The sequence below is a fragment of the Erinaceus europaeus genome, chromosome 11 (assembly GCF_950295315.1).
Source record: "Erinaceus europaeus chromosome 11, mEriEur2.1, whole genome shotgun sequence".
Taxonomy (NCBI): domain Eukaryota; kingdom Metazoa; phylum Chordata; class Mammalia; order Eulipotyphla; family Erinaceidae; genus Erinaceus; species Erinaceus europaeus.
The window spans coordinates 6987093-7001970 of record NC_080172.1 but is presented as its reverse complement, the minus strand read 5'-3'; the positions used below and the strand labels follow the sequence as shown (position 1 = coordinate 7001970).

General features: G+C 41.3%; 1 protein-coding gene across 11 annotated transcripts in view; it reads left to right on the top strand.

The window, feature by feature from the left end:
* Window positions 1-14878, top strand: part of SSBP2 (single stranded DNA binding protein 2) — a 277264-nt gene that overhangs the window by 82467 nt on the left and 179919 nt on the right. Inside the window, exon 1 of one of the 11 annotated variants that reach the window (XM_060201121.1) lies at window positions 5793-5829. The exons of the other annotated variants lie outside the window; for them this stretch is intronic. The gene's annotated coding sequence lies outside the window, so the exon portion shown is untranslated. Of the gene's footprint in view, window positions 1-5792; window positions 5830-14878 lie in introns of those variants that run through there. 11 annotated transcript variants of the gene reach the window in all.

The window sequence follows — 14878 nt, the reverse complement described above, 5'->3', positions numbered from 1 at the left end:
CTTTTCTGTTTGCCTGTGCCCTGAGGAATAATGATCAGAGTTGTTGCTGGAATTTGTTAGGAGAAAAACTCTTCCAGGATTCCTCAAGGGAAAGTGGAAACAGATTGTAAGCTCTGGCCTTGCTCAATATTGCATCTTAATGTAGATATGTTAGATATTATAGTAATGAGATTTCAACCAAAAGCATCACCAGAAGTCTGTATAGCTAGATGCATACACATTTGACTGAGGTTAAGGAGATTAAAAAGAGGGGGATATTTAAAAAGAAGATGCATAATGGTCCAGGAGGTGGCACTGTGGATAAAATGCTGGATTTAAGTATGAGGTCTTGAGTTTGATTCCCAATATCTCCTGTGTCAGAGTAATACTCTGTTTTTTTTTTTTTTTTTAATCTCCTTTCTTCGTAATAAATAGACTCCTTAAAAAGATGTATTTAGGGGGTCGAGTGGTGGTGCACCTTGCTGAGCGCACATATTACAATGTGAAAGGACCAGAGTTCAAGCCCTTGGTCCCCACCTGCAGGGACCAAGCTTTATGAATGGTGAAGCAGGGCTTCAGGTCTCTTCCCCCCTGGCCCGTCTCTGTCTCTCCCTCTTCCCTCTTTCTGGCTGTCTGTGTCCAGTCCATAAATAAAGATGATAACAAACAGACTAGAAAGCTGCCTTTAGTAGTGGGAGTGGGAAGGGAAAGAAAACAGGTCGGTAGGAGATGGAACTGCCAAAATGGCACATGTGTGAAGGAGAAAAGAGATGATTAATGAAGACAGGTGAGGAGAGAAACAAGAGCAGGAAGAAACTGGGAATAAGTTCTTTTTAGTGCTTAGTAACCAGAGGAATTCAGATGGTTTCTTTATTATTATTATTTTTTTTATTTATAAAAAGGAAACATTGACTAAACCATAGGATAAGAGGGCTACAACTCCACTTAATTCCCACCACCAGAACTCCATATCCCATCCCCTCCCTTGAAAGCTTTCCTATTCTTTATCCCTCTGGGAGTATGGACCCAGGGGCATTGTGGGATGCAGAAGGTGGAAGGTCTGGCTTCTGTCATTGCTTCCCTTCTTCTTCTTCTTCTTCTTCTTCTTCTTCTTCTTCTTCTTCTTCTTCTCCTTCTCCTTCTCCTTCTCCTTCTCCTTCTCCTTCTCCTTCTCCTTCTCCTTCTCCTTCTCCTTCTCCTTCTCCTTCTCCTTCTCCTTCTTCTGCTTCTAGCGTTTGCCCTTCTTGCGTAGCCAGTCAACAGCGTCAGGTGGAGCCTGATGTCAAGTTTCGAGACCTCCTTTGAATCTGGAGAGGTGGCAGTCGTTGACTCTGTGGGTCATAGTCTGTCTGGAGCCGCAGGGGCAGTTCGGGTCGTCTCTGGCTCCCCAGCGGTGGAACATAGCGGCGCACCGGCCATGGCCTGTTCCATAGCAATTGAGAAGGGCCCGATCATAACGTGCTAGGTCAAAGCCGGGTTGACACCTGCAGGGGTCTGTGATGAGGTGTTTGTTCTTGACCTCAGCTGACTGCCAACTCTGTTTCCAAGAGTCTGGAACAGAGAAGTTCAGTGTAGGCGTAGGGGACCAGATTGGGTGATGAGACGTCAAGCGTTGGACAGGGTGGGCGAAGATATCCGCGTAGATTGGCAGGTCCGGTCGAGCGTAGACGTGGGAAATGAACTTAGATGATGCCGCATCCCGACGAATATCTGGCGGGGCGATGTGGCTAAGAACTGGCAGCCATGGAACCGGGGTGGAACGGATGGTTCCAGAAATGATCCTCATGGAGGAATATAATTTGGAATCGACCAAGTGGACATGGGGGCTACGGAACCATCCTGGGGCACAGTATTCTGCAGTGGAATAGCATAATGCCAGAGATGATGATCGTAGTGTGGAAGCGCTCGCGCCCCATGAGGAGCTGGCCAGTCTTGCAATGATGTGATTCCTCGCGCCCACCTTTGCTGCAGTTTTTATGAGATGTTCGTGAAATGACAGGGTGCGATCGAGAGTAACGCCAAGATAGACTGGCTGGGCTTCATGCCGGATTCTCGTATCACCAAGCTGCACATTAAGCTCACGCGAGGCCGAGGCATGGTGTAGATGGAAAACAGATGATACCGTTTTTGCAGTGCTAGGGATTAGTCGCCATTTTTTACAGTAATCAGATATCAGAGACATGTCTTTCATGAGTGTTTCCTCGAGGATGTTGAACTTGGATGCCTGAGTTGCACAGCAGATGTCATCGGTGTAGGTGAACTTCCTTGAAGAAGTTTCTGGGAGGTCATTGATGTAAATATTAAATAGTGTAGGAGCCAGAACAGAGCCCTGGGGGAGGCCACTTGAGACAAGTCTCCATCTGCTAGACTTGTCACCCAGATGCACCCGGAATCTTCTGTTTTGGAGAAGAAACGATATAGTGTTGGCCACCCATGGAGACAGGCATTTTGAGATCTTGACTAGGAGACCACGGTGCCAGACCGTGTCATAGCTTCCCCGCTGAAAATGGGCATTGGCAGTATTCTCCAGTATTCTGTGGGAGGGGACATAGGGAGCCATTTCAGAGAGACACTTCTTCTTCTAGCGTTTGCCAGAGAGACACTAAAGAAAGTCAAAAGAAAGACATGCTGTCTTTGAGTTTCTGTGAGTTTGTTGTTGTTTTACCACAGAGCTAACTGCTCAGTTCTGGCTCATGCTGGTGCTGGGGATTGAATTGGGACCTTTAGTGCCTCAGGCATGAAAGTCTGTATGATCATTACGCTGTCTCCCCTGCCTCTGTGAGTTTTTTATAAGTTCAAACCCAGGAGGGCTCTCCATTGATCACAGAGGTGAAAACAGGCATGTGGAATCCATGGTGGATCCATACTCCCAGCCTGTCTCTCTCTTTCCCTAGTGGGGCAGGGCTCTGGGGAAGCGGAGCTCCAGGACACACTGGTGGGGTTGTCTGTCCAGGGAAGTCTGGTCGGCATCCTGCTAGCATCTGGAACCTGGTGGCTGAAAAGAGAGTTAATGTACAAAGCCAAACAAATTGTTGACTAATCATGGACCTAAAGGCTGGAGTAGTGCAGATGAAGAGTTGGGAGGATACTCCATTTTGTAGATAGCTAGTATGCATATTTTAGTTATATTCCAAAGGGCCTGTGGCTATACTAGTTTTAGGCTCCTAAGCTGAATATGGACCCCAGACCAAATAAAATCGATGGGGTTTATAGTCAACAATATTTATACCCTTTTTCCATATTAGGGAGCTACTCTCTTCCCTGATCCAGCTTTCTGGTCCTTTGTCCAGCCATGACATCATCTCCCCAAACAATCACTAGGATCCACCTGCATATCAGATTTCAGGCTCAGGGGAAAAAAAAAAAAAAACAACCAGTATAGCCTCAGATGGTTTCTAATCATGTTCCACTCATCTTATTTTAAAAAAAAGTATTAGCATTATTATTATTGAAAATGAAGACCCCAGGTATGTGATGTCATCATTCAGGAACAAGTGTTTTTTTTTTTTTTTTAATATTTATTCCCTTTTGTGATCCTTGCTGTTTTATTGTAGTTATTATTGATGTCGCTATTGTTGGATAGGACAGAGAAATGGAGAGAGGTCAGGGACATGTTTTTATTCCGATAGAAACAGATGGACAGGTAGAGATAGAGCCTGGGCCAGGGTACCTTTCAGGTGGTCTCAGTACTCAAGCCTACATCATGAGCTTATGGTATGATCTCTGACCTACCGGCTTGCGTCAGGGCGTTTCATTTTATTTATTTATTTTAACTTTTTTTTTTTGCCTCCAGGGTTATTGCTGGGGCTTGGTGCCAGCACCATGAACCCACTGCTCCTGGAGGCCATCCCCCCTCTGTTGTCCCTGTTGTTGTAGCCTTGTTGTGGTTATTATTGTTATTGTTGATGTCGTCATTGTTGGATAGGACAGAGAGAAATGGAGAGAGGAGGGGAAGACAGAAAGGGGGAGAGAAAGATAGACACCTGCAGACCTGCTTCACCGCCTGTGAAGCGACTCCCCTGCAGGTGGGGAGCCGGGAGCTCGAACAGGGATCTTTGTGCTGAGCCTTGCACTTTGCCCATCCTGCACTTAACCCGCTGCGCTACCGCCCGACTCCTAGTGGCTTTACATTTTATTTCCCACTACAAATTAAGGGGAAAAAAAAATTATTGTTCTATTTCCTTACAAGCATTCGGTGTTGTCAATGCTTGTTATAGTTATTATTTTAAAAATTGTATTCTATATGTTTCCATTATTTTATGCACATAAATATACAGTACAATTTAGTGAGTTGTATTGATTTGAACATACAGATTATCCCCCCCTTTTTTGGTTTTTAGTAAATCTGTCTTGAAAATCCTTTACATATAAATCCTTAGCCATATATATGTATTTTTCTCAAAAAGTATATATCTATATTTGGGAGTCAGGCGGTAGCCAGCGGGTTAAGTGCATGTGGCACAAAGCGCAAGGACCCGTGTAAGGATCGGGTTCCAGCCCCCAGCTTCCCACCTGCAGGGGAGTCACTTCACAGGCGGTGAAGCAGGTCTGCAGGTGTCTGTCTTTCTCTCCCTCTCTCTATCTTCCCCTCCTCTCTCCATTTCTCTCTGTCCTATCCAACAACGACGACATCAGTAACATAAACAATAATAACTACAACAACAATAAAAAAGGGCAACAAAAGGGAAAATAAATATAAAAAACAAAAAAAACCCCAGAATATATATATTTATAAAATGTACTGCAGAGTTTGAAGTTGTACTGCTAAAAGTACATACATGAACATTTTAAAAGATCCAAAAGTCATTCATTCAGTTATTACTTGGGAAATAATTTGCAGTGATAATTATGGATTTAAAAATTTCTATATAAATATTGGGAATGAATATAATGTAAAGTTTAGTGATACATTTATTAAAAACAGTCTTATGGAATTCCTATAAAAAGATTGTCATTGGGAGTCTGATGGTAGCACAGCAGGTTCAGCTCAGGTGGTGCGAAGCGCAGGACCAGCATAGGATCCTGGTTCGAACCCCTGTCTCCCCACCTGCAGGGGAATCACTTCACAGGCAGGCGGTGAAACAGGTCTGCAGGTGTCTTTCTTTCTCTCCCCGTCTCTGTCATCCCCTCCTCTATGCATTTCTCTCTGTCCTCTCCAACAACGACGACATCATCAACAACACCAATAAAAAAAAACCCAAGGGCAACAAAAGGGAAAATAAGTAAATTAAAAAAAAAGATTGTCATTTGATTGAATTATAGCAAATTGTTATGTCTTATTTGCTATTTTCTGGAAGAAAGTGCTTTTAGATGACTAAATTCAGGAAAGGGCATTGAAATAATTATTTACTTGGTTAAAAATAACTGGGATTGAATAATAAAAGAAATGTGAAATGCAAAATGTATGAATTAGGACATCAATTTAACATTGTTAACTTTAAATATAAAAATGAATCTTTCTCATTACAGTTCCTTCCTTCCTTCCTTTTTTAAAGGAAAATTTACTTTGTATCGAGATTGAGTGGATAAAATCTCACAGACTCGTCGTTTTTAAACTACTTAAGAATATTCGACTGGAGTCATTATATGCCTGTTGTTCATACTGCGGTCGGTGCAGGAAGAAATGTGGATTCTGTTATAAAGCCGATAAATACTTACTTATGTTTATGTGAAAAGTTTTGTTTTATCTTCTGTATAACTTCTATGTAGTAGTGCTTAACTGTCGGATTATGTTTCTTGACTTGTATTTAACACTTAGGAACTTTCTATCAATAGTAATTATATCTCATTTAAGTCTTGATACAGGTCTTCATAGCATAAAATCCGGCTTGTTTTTTCACTTTGGCAAAAGTAAGCCATTGCCATTTGGGTGTAAAGTCATATTATAGTAGGCTTTTCTTTTTTTTTATTTCCTTTTTGTTGCCCTTGCTGTTTTTATTGTTGTTGTAATTATTGTTGTTGTTATTGATGTCATTGTTGTTGGATAGGACAGAGAGAAATGGAGAGAGGAGGGGAAGACAGAGAGGGGGAAAAGAGAAAGACAGACACCTACAGACCTGCTTCACCACCTGTGAAGCGACTCCCCTGCAGGTGGGGAGCCGGGGGCTCGAACCAGGAACCTTAGGCGGGTCCTTGCGCTTTGCGCCACGTGCGCTTAACCCGCTGCGCTACCGCCCAACTCCCCATAGTAGGTTTTAACTATGACATGTTTCCTTTTCTCTTTTAATTGTCACCAGGGGTGTCCCTTGTCTTTTAAATTAATTAATTTATTGGATAGAGACAGAGAGAAATTGAGAAGGGAGGAAAAGATAGAGAAGGAGAGAGACAGAGAGACACCTGCAGCCCTGCTTCACCACTCACAAAGCTTTCCCCCTGCAGATGGGGACCAGAGGCTTGTTGCCACCACCAGAACTCCGTATCCCAACCCCTCCCCTGATAGCTTTCCCATTCTTTATCCCTCTAGGAGCATGGACCCAGGGTCATTGTGGGATGCAGAAGGTGGAAGGTCTGGCTTCTGTAATTGATTCCCTGCTGAGCATGGGCGTTGGCAGGTGGATCCATACTCCCAGCCTGTAGACTCTCTCTTTCCCTAGTGGGGCTGGGCTCTGGGGAAGCGGAGCTCCAGGACACATTGGTGGGGTTGTCTGCCCAGGGAAGTCTGGTTGGCATCATGTTAGCATCTGGAACCTGGTGGCTGGAAAAGGAGTTAACATATAAAGCCATACAAATTATTGACTAATCATGAACCTAAAGACTGCAGTATTGCAGATGAAGAGTTGGGGGTCTTTGTTTTGGAAATAGCTACTAGGTCTATTTTAGGTATATTCCAGAGGGTCTATGACTTTATTAGTTTTTGCCTGAGCCTGACATCTGATATGCATGTGGACCTAAGTTATTGTCTGGGGAACTTGCTTTCCATACCTTATAGTCTTCTTTGATACTCTCGTATCTTGTAGTCTGAGCACAAATTCAGATTGCCTTAATCTCCCCCAAGTTAGATCTCTCTCTATTTTTTTTCAATTTAGGAAACCAGTGTTCTAAATTTAACTTACTTGTTCTCTGCTCTGTGTTTGGAATGCATGTTGAAGCAGAATACTAGGATAATAGTATTCAGTTCGCTTTTTCTCAAGTATTATAGATCTAAATCCAGTGTCTTAAGTCACTGGAACCTGTCTGCTTCATCTATCATCTCCAGCTTTTTAGTTGCTAACTGTAAGGGGGCATCTTGTTTCTATCATGTGGTAAGTAGAAGACTGGCAGGGAGAGGGGGGCTTTGAGGTTCAGGTGCATGGTGGTGTAGAAAGACCCAAGTTGGGAGCGTTTTGCCCATCATGGTGAGAAATGAAATTTTACCCATGTGTGACAACTGCACTGTAAACCATTAGCTCCTGACAAAAGAATAATAAAATATGGGGCCAGGTGCACCTGGTTAAGCGCAGGCACTACAGTGCTAAAGGACCTGAGTTCAAGCCCCTGATCGCCACCTGCAGGAGGAAAGCTTCACAAATGGTGAAGTAGAGCTGCAGGTGTCTCTCTGCCTCTCTTCCTCTCTACACTCCCCCCTCTCAATTTCTCTCTGTCTTTACCCAATAATAAAAAAGTAAAATAAAATGAAATAATAAGATGAGGACGGGTATCTGGTGTTAACTCAGATATTAAAACGCTGGAGTAGCATATGAGAAGACATCCAATGCTAGTGCACAAATACCAAGAAGCTATTTGTGTTCTGGGTGGGTATAAAAGAGAATCTAGCCTCTCTGAAAGGCATACAAATAGAAAATAAAGAGAATGCATTCAGCTGTACGTGTTGAAACTCGTCACTGAGACTATGAGGATAAAGGGTTGTCTTCAAGGTAGATTATAGTAGAGTTAGTACTATTAATCACTGTACATGGTCCTATTAGTTCTTTGTGGTTTTTAATTTATTTCAATAGGACAGACAGAAATGGAGAGAAGGGGAGATAGAGAGAGAGAAAGAGAGTTGCTTTCCACACTGCTTCATTGCTCCTGAAGCATCCCCCCATGCAGGTGGGGAGCAGGGGCCTGAACCCTAACCCTTGTGCCTGGTGATGTGTGTGCTCAACCAGTTGTGCTCTAGCAGTTGGCGAACTGCTGCTATATTTCTAGTGTGCTCAGCTAAGGGAAAATGGGATGGAAAATTCTACTGAAGTCTATTAATAACCATATTTCTATAAACTGCAGACTAGGGTTTTTTTTAACCAGAACACTGCTCAGTACTGGCGTATGGTAGGGTGGGGAATTGAACCTGGGACTTAGGAGCCTCAGGCATGAGAATCTCTTTGCATAACCATTATGCTATCTATCCCCACCCAGAATATATATTTTTTAAATTAATTTTTGTCTTAAGTCCTGTTTTTTTTTCCCCAGTTGAGAGCCATCATTTAAACCATAAATCTGTCTATGTACGGCAAGTGTTTCTTCTTCAAAGAGTGCCACGTTATTTAATTCTAAATCCATACTCCCAGCACTACTGTCTATAATACCTGGCACCAATAAAACATCACTTAATTGTTAACTTCAACTGTTGACCATTTAATTGTTCAACCGTTCATTCCTGCCCTCCCTAATGGATTCAGTTCTCCTTATCCTGTAACATTTGATGCTCAGGTTAGAAATGTCAACATCTGTATGCATATCAGGTATCTGTTTCTATAAAGTTGATCTGGAAAAGATTTATTTAAAAGACATTCCCAGTGTGTCTGAGCAAAGACTGGATATTGTTGTTGCCTAGCTTCTGACATCCTCAGTCTTTTTTTTTTTTTTTAAGCTTAGTTGATAATGATGAGAAACTGTAAAGAAGACAATGTTACAAAGAGATCTCGACATTTTTCACACCTCTTTAGCACCAAGGTGTGCACTGTAGAAATCGGATCAGGCTGATCGAGTTTCACTGCCAGTAACTCTGAGCAGTCGCTCGGTGATTGCCAGGCGCTCCTTGCAACTCCTAGCTGACTGTGACCCAGCCAACTACTGACGTTTTATTACTGGGGAATTTTATTTAGACAGTGATACGTGTCATAGGTCAACACTAGAATTATACAGTAGCTTGTGAATAAGAGTGATCGCTAATTTGCATCTAACATGATTGCACAAGGCCATTAGGAAAACTGAAGGCTGTTCTGAATCCTTTGTATCTGAGGCCATTGACATTTGTTGACTGAGATTTAAAGACAAGTGATGGGGTAGTAGATTTTGATGTAAGATTTTGGGATATATATATATATATATTACATATCATTGCAATACCTAGATGATTCTATCCCTTTACCATCATTTTTCAATTTTTTTTTTTTTAACCAGAGCATTGCTCAGCTCTAGTTTATGGTGGTGTGGGGGATTGAACCTACAACTTTGGAACCTCAGACATGAAGGAATTTTTGCATAAAACCATTATGCTATCAATTGAGTTTCAAGTCCTGATTTGTTTCCTTTCAAAAAATAAAATTAAGTAAAATAAAGTAAAGGGGATAGGAGGGTGAATGTCTTCCAAGGGTTCATTTTATTAACAACAAAAGTCACAGACTTCTACCACCCATAAGTAAATGGACTAGTTACCTTTCTTGTCTTTTTTTTTTTTTTTTTTTTTAAGAATTACTCCTTGAGGAAAGCTATCAGGATAGGGGATGGGATACGGAGTTCTGGTGGTGGGAACTGTGTGGAGTTGTACCCCTCTTATCCTATGGTTTAGTCAATGTTTCCTTTTTATAAATAAAAAATAAAAAAAAGAATTACCCCTTGCATATATGGATTAGGGATCTGAATGAAGGAATAGTCCGGTAATATTTATGTTGTTAAATACTATGACATTTGATTGAGAGGCTAAATCTTAAGGATACTGAGAAGGTGTTACTGCTAAAATAGGTACTTATGACAGTATTCTTCTTTGAAAGCTTTAGATAGAAGGGGGGAAGGTTTCTGGAATTGTCTTATCCATGACTTCAAGGAAGTATTCATTAAAATATTTATTGGACACTTACTGTTTTCAGTTCTAGAGAAAAAGAAAGGGGCTGGGTGGTGGCATACCCGGTTAAGTGCATATAGTAGATAGTACGAAACGCAAGGACCTGTACAAGGATGCCGTTGCCCCAGCTCCCCACCTGCAGGGGGTTGCTTCACAAGCAGTAAAGCAGATTTGCAGTTGTCTGTCTTTCTGTCATCTCTCTGTCTTCCCCTCACCTCTCAATTTCTCCCTGTCCTATCAAAAAAGAAGAAAAAAATGGCCACAGGTGCAGTGTGTTCATAATGCAGGCACTAAAGTACATTATAATAAATGTTAAATTAGGAATCTTTTTTTTTCCTTTTCTTTTCTCTCATGCCACTAGGGCCTCACACATGTGTTAATTTTACCATTCCTGGCTGACTTACTTAGTAAATAGTTTTATTTTCAGATAGAGTAGATAGTGAGAGACACCATAGAGCCTCCCCTGGTGCCATGACCCTCCTGTGTGGCGCCGGGCCTCAAACCTGGTCTGTCTGAGTGGCAATACACAAACCCTACTGGATGAGCTGTAGTCTAGCCTAGGAGCACCTTTTTTTTAAAAAAAAATTTAATTTATTTATTACTGGATAGAGACAGAGAGATATAGAAATGGGGGGAGGAGGAGATAGGGAAAGAGACAGAGAGACACCTGCAGCCCTGCTTCACCACTCATGATGCTCCCCCCCTGCAGGTGGGGACCAGGGACTTGAACCTGCATCCTTGCATGCTATAATGTGTGCACTTAACCAGGTGCACCACCTCGTGGCTCCCCTCCTCCCCCCCCTCCATGCTATTAATCTACTTTGTCTTGTCTCCCATCTTTGTACATATAGTAAATTAGCCAAGATTTGCAACTAACACACGTGATTCATTCATTTCATGGGTTTGTATTCCATTCTTATTCTCTGGAAAAATGTATCAGGATGGCAAAGTGCTAGCAAACTCATTTATCACAAGAATCCATGGTGGGTGTATGTTTCCTCATATTAAATGGTCCTTCTCATTTTCAACAGTGTATCTTTTTGAAATGTTAAAAAAAGGTCGTTCCCTAGAGATAGACTATTGTGTGTGTCTGTGTGTGTGAGAGAAAGTGAGGAAGAAGCGAACATTGGAGCAAGGCTCCACTGGTTATGATGTGAAAAGAGAGGCTCTTTAGGTCTGCGATGGCTCTCCATCCGCAAGGAACCTGCTCTGTCACGTGCGTGGTGCGGGCTGAGCACATCTCTGATGGTGCTGGAGGGAGGTTAGGTGTGGCGTCTGCGCTCTTTTCCTCTGTCTGTCTCTGTCTTAAAAACAAAACAAAACAAAACAGGTTTTGAATGTTGAAGTCCCAGCAAACAAAGCTCTTTAATATGTAGGCAGATTTAAGTGTGAAATGTAGACATAGGGTATTATTATCAGGCTGGTGGACAGTGACTTTTCACTGTATAGACTCTTAGCCAATAACTTTACTCATAACACATATTAATGGTTTATAGTTGACAGAAAAATACAGCAGTTGGCACATTTGCAACACTACTCAGTTTTCTGGATAACACTTTAACCCCTACCCAGGTCCTCCTCCACCATTATGCTTCCAGAGCTGAACCCTCCACCCTCTCCTACCCCTCCCCTCCCCAAGTCCTTTTCATTGGTACAATACACCACCTGGAGAAATTTTTAAATGTTAAGTTGTACTGTAACTAGCATGTATAATGTAAACTTTTGATGAGTTCTATGAGTTCTGTCCACAGATTTAAAAAATGTTCTCCGATATTAAGTTATACCCACTGTAATTATTCTATAAATGTAGACTTTAAAACTTAGACCAACTTTGTTATCTTACTTTAGTGAATAATGACTTTTGTATAGGCATGACATGTGGTGTGTGTGTGTATGCGTGTAATTGGCATGTGGAGGCCGGGTGGTGGTGCACTGGGTTGCGTGTACATGAATGTTATCATGTGTAAAGACCAGGGCTTTAACTCCATCCCTCACCTGCAGTCAAGCAGGTCTGCAGGTGTCTATTTTTCTCTATTTCCCACTCTCCTCTCAAATTCTCTTTGTCTTATCAAAGAAAATAGAAAGAAAAAGAAGAAAAAGAAAAAGGAGAGACAAACTGGGCTCCAGGAGTGGTGGCACTGAGTCTCATTGATAACCCTGGTGACAATGAAAAGTTTTATGAAAGAGATATTGACACATGTACATATATATCTACTTAGAGAGGAGTTAAGACATTTTAGACACTAATCACCATTCCTCAGTGTACAGCTTGAAGAACTTGTTTGGAACCTGACAGCCTTAGAAACTTTTTATTTTTTAATTTTTTTCTAAAATCCCTTATTTTCAACTGTTCCCTTCAGAGGGAGAAATTTAATCTCTAATTAGTAGCTAGATGTAAGTTACGTAAAGTCTTTACTCCTTTGTTAGAATGCAAGTCCTTTCACTTACTAGTTTTGTTGAAAGTTTGTTGTAAATAGACTCTTAGTGACAGATATGCTCACTGAACACATATATTGTTTATGTTTAATATCTGATTTACATAATTTATTTAAAATTAAGCTCTTCATATTTGGGCAGGTCATTAAGCCTTTTGTCATCCCACTAATTGCATTTCCTACTTTATCTATTCATTATCATTTTTTAAAGATTTTATTTATTTATTTTAAGTATTTATTTATTTATTCCCTTTAGTTGTCCTTGTTGTTTTTATTATTGTAGTTATTATTGTTGTTGTTGATGTCGTCATTGCTGGATAGGACAGAGAGAAATGGAGAGAGGAGGAGGAGAGAAAGACAGACACCTGCAGACCTGCTTCACTGCCTGTGAAGTGACTCCCCTGCAGGTGGGGAGCCGGGGGCTGGAACCCGGATTCTTACTCAGGTCCTTGCGCTTTGCGCCACGTGCGCTTAACCCGCTGCGCTACCACCCAACTCCCCAACTTAGTCCTTTTAATACTACACAGAGATGACAAGGAGATGACTTGATTAATCCTAAGATATGGGACCTCATAGGAGGTCACAGCAGCAGCAGCTGTACTCTGACGTGTGTGTGTGTGTGTGTGTGTGTGAGAGTGTGCGTGTGTGCGTGTGTGTTTTAGGGTCCAGCATAAGGCCTTTGCTTTACTGGTTGCCTCTCCTTTCCAACTTCCCTTCGCTTGTTAGAACACACTTAGGTCTCAGCCTTAAACATAGGCCAGTATTTCTTTTTCAGTCTGAACCTCTGATTTAACTGTAGGCCCCCAGTCTTACAATCTACTAGGATTTACCTGAGACTAATGTTTCTTTTTAGTTAGCCAATAGGGCAACATTGTCACTGGCGGGCAGCTTGGAGGCTCCACTGGAAAATTTATAAACATTTCATCTTTTTGAGATGAAATTTGTAGTCCTGGTTGGTCAGTGAGTTCATGTGTTAGTGTCAGAGGGTCAGCAGTCTTTGTGCCGGCATGATGGGTGATACGGGGCACTGGCAGGGCTGTTTGGTTTATTTGGGACTATGGGAATATTCTAACTCCTGCAGTATGAAGATGAACCATGATTGCACAGGGAAATGAGCCACACACAGATTTGTTACTGGAAGGGGAATGTCACATCTGTTAGGGTAAAAAAAAAAAAAAAAATCAGTTGAGAAGCGCTAAACTAGGGAGTGCCATTCAATTTGAAGAGGTTAGGAGCTATTTATGATTTACATACACAGACTCCGTGAGTCCTTACTTTTCACCTAGGAATAACAGTAAGCGAGGTCTCCTCTTGCATGCTGCTTCGTAACTATAGGATAAGTTTTGTTTTAAGTGTTTGCCAACAGTGGGCAGAGTAACTAAATGTGTATATAGGCTTTCTTCTTCTGTGACAAATGCATGATGTGTTTTCATGAAAGTGAAGACGTCTCAGTTCTGCAAATGCCATCAATCTTTAACAATCAAAACTTCACTTGGCAAGAGAAGTAGTTTAGCTGTACAGAACTGTGGTTATTGTTACGTTGTTTTATTTACTGTAAACCTGGCTCAATATTGGTAAATATGGAGTAGGGGAAGCTGAACTGTTGTGAGCTATCTGGGCATGTGTCCAAGATATCATTAAAAATACTGCCTCAGACTAATTTGGGTTTATGAATAATATTTTGTTAACAGCTCAACTGAAATTGAGCCACATGGTGTAGCTTTAAAAATTCTGACTCCACAAGATAATGCGAATAAGGATGTGATACTGTATTCTTAATATTCTGTACATGAGTGGTAGATTTTTTTTATGTAATTTTGTTAACTTTTAAACTGTACGTCTCCAAATACTTAATATGATCTGCTATCTTTAAGTTTTCTGAATGCTTTCATGCTGTTAAGTTGAATATCTTATACACCAATATTTTATTGGTTTAATAGCTAAACCTAAAAACTAAGAAAGGTAGCTGAACAAGTATTAAAGTGGACATTCAACACCGATTTTGCCACAAAGATAGACACATTGCTAGAGCTTATGCTAACACTCATCCCCAACCTCCAAAATAAGAGGATGTTAAATTGTTGGAAAGATTCAATGAATTAATTCATTAAGACCACTAAAGAAAGTTAAGAATTAAACCTTAAAGAAGCCTAAGGGAATTATTCCTATTTGGTATATAGTATTAATTATTTTAGCGATAGTAAAGGGAATGTGGTGATGATGGTGTGATGCTATACAAACTCTGTATTTAAATGCTTCCTCAGAGTGATAGGCACATGTGTTTTTTCAAGCGGTCTTTTTATTTGTGATTAGTAGTGGCTCGAAACTTTACATCAGGCTCAACCTGACGCTGTTGACTGGCTACGGAAGAAGGGCAAACGCTAGAAGAAGAAGTAGTGGCTTACAAAATTAGAGGAATACAGAGTCTATAGTTCTACCCACCACCAAAGTTCTGTGGTGCACTCTCTCACTGATAACCAAC